The following is a 2,640-nucleotide window of genomic DNA, read 5'->3' on the forward strand; positions in this document are numbered from 1 at the left end:
TGAGTCATCGTAGAAAAAGGAGAAGGGACATAAAAGGGGTGAGATTCCCAGATGGTGGAAGTCGGGTCTTGTAATGGTTTGGACTGGAGAGAGAGAGGGAGACAGAGAGACAGAGAGACAGAGTCTTCTTGGTGGCGGTTGCAGATCTGCACTTCAGGGCAGATGAGCGTCTGGCTGATGCCTTCGGTCCGACGGCGAGAAGCTGCTAAGCTCAGCAAAACCCGATGTCCCCAGTGTCCTCGGGAGGTGTGGCATCGCCTGCAAAAAACACCCAGGAGGTAACAAGCTGCTGGCGGGTTAAAAGGAGCATCTGCAAAGCATCTCCTCCGGATACCCCCTCGTTTTGCTTTCCTCCCTGCGAGCCGCTCTCCCACCGCCCGGCCGCCCCGCACTGCACCGCGGGCACCACTGCACCATCTCCCCACCGTCTCCCTCCGCTCCCGCTCAGCGCCGGGGCCGGGCTGCCCGGGGGAGCCGGTGCCAGACGAGGTGGGGGTTGGACCGACGCAGCCCCCCCGGTGGGTGATGCTCCGCAAAGCCGCGGTGGGCTCCCGGCCCCGCAGACCTGGGGGTACCCACGGGGTGCTGCGGCCATCGCGTCGCCTTCTCTGGAGGCTCCGGCTTCATCCGTGGGACTGAACCCCCCGCCGGGCCCTCTCTGTGCACCCCCCCACAAGGCCACTTGCCCCCGTAAATGGTTCCGAGGAGCCTTCAGCATCGCGGTCCTGAGCCACACGACCTGTATCCGCCATCCCCGTCCTCCAAAAAGCCAACCCCGCCCCCCCAGCCAACACACCCCCCGTGGGGATTCGGCTCCGGTGGGGAGAATTTCGCATGGGGGTGTTGAGGTTTTGGTCGCCTTTGGGTGCCGGGTCATTAGCAATTCCTGCTCCTAACGACGCTCATTTAGATCATCCCGCGCCAGCTCGCACTGCGGAGATGCTCAACCCAGGGGGGTCCAACCAACCCCTCATTTTTCCTTTATTTGTATTTTTTCCCTCCCAAAAAAGATGAAAATAAAACCCCTCTAACCTCCCTTCTTCAGCTCCAACTCGACTTGTCTACTTTGAGCCAGGATTACAGAACCGGAGAGGGGAGGCAGGTGGAAAATAACCCCGCGGTTCCAATCCCCTGGGCGAAGGTTTCAGGCGGCCCCGGGCCACGGGCGCCTGTTGGTTCCTGTGCCCATCGCCCGAGATGCAGAGATTGCCGCAGATCCCTCTTTTCTTGGAAATTTCCCCTTGCTGTGCAGCCTCCTCTCCCTTCTCCTTATGCACTAGAAAAAATAGTACAACCCTGAGCAGGCTTGCAGCATCCAACGGCTTCGCTTAACCCCTTTCTGCCGGGCTCGGAGGAGAGCCGCTGCAATTTGCCCCAGTTTTTCTCCTTCTCCTGCATTTTCTCCCCAGCGACTCGCTCAGGAGTTTCGGCGGCTTTGACCTTCCCGGCTCCACCGAGCACCGAGCTCAAACACCACAAACACCCTCTTCCTGCTGCTAAAGAACCCAAATCTGGCAGCCACAGCCCCCATTTCACCAAAAATCAACCAATCTTGATTATTTATTTTTTTTCCTAAACACAGTTTTTCTCCTGCATGAAAACTCTCCTCCCCTTTCTCCCTTCCCAAGACACTCCGGGTTTGTTTAACAGCACAGAGATTGACTTATTTTGTGGCTTTTTTTGTTGTTTAACATGTTGATTTTATTTGCCGCGAGGTGCTGGCTCCTTCCTCCGCGTCCACACCGAGCGGTGACGCTCGGCGCTTACCGGAGACGGTTCTGGCATCATCTCAGTTGACATCACACATCCCGACACTCCGCAGCTCCGACTTTCTCCCCACCGCACGCTTTGCTGGCAAACGCCCCCCTTCCCCAGCATCTTTGGGGTTAATTCATGCAAATTTGGGGGCTGGAGGAGGTGGGGGGGAGGATGGAGGAGGTGAAGATTTGCCCGAAGCCCCTCGTTTTCTCCCCGCTGCAGGCAGGAGCCATGCCGGCGCTTCCGAGGGGTGAGAGGACAAAGTGGTGTTTGCAGCTAAAACACAAATCCCTCCATTTGCAGAGTTGCTGGATTTAAGCAGGGCAAGGGCAGGGAGGGGGGGGGGGGGAAGGATGCATAAGATGCGAGGTGGCGGGGGGAAAGAGAATAAAGCACCAACTCACACTGGGCTCCGCAGTCGGGCATGCGGCGAATGCACAAGCAGCCGCTCGGCTCCGCCGCCGGCACCTCTCACCTCCGGCCCCCCCAGCTCGGACCCCGGGAATCAACCTCCAAAGGCAGCAGAGCTTTGCCATGAATATTCATAAGATTAATATGAGCATCTTTCCTCCCCCCCCACCCCCCCGCTTCCCTCCTCCCAAGCAAGAGACCTAGATTTCAACCACTGGGAAATAATCATATCCCTGGATACGGGATGCGGATTTCCCGGGCGGCTCCGGTCTACAGTGTGTTCTTGAGAGCAGCCTGGGGGGGATCTGGGGGGGCTGGAGAACCACCAGCCCCCTGCAGCTTTGGACAAGGAGATGGGGCAGGATTGGGCTCGCAGCAATGGGGTGAGAATGGAAAACGCAGCGATTTTCTCTCACTTGGCATTTCCAGAGCTCCCTTCCCAAGGAGGCATCTCCTGGCTCTGAAGGATGG

The sequence above is a fragment of the Nesoenas mayeri genome (assembly GCF_963082525.1).
Source record: "Nesoenas mayeri genome assembly, chromosome: 23".
Classification (NCBI taxonomy): domain Eukaryota; kingdom Metazoa; phylum Chordata; class Aves; order Columbiformes; family Columbidae; genus Nesoenas; species Nesoenas mayeri.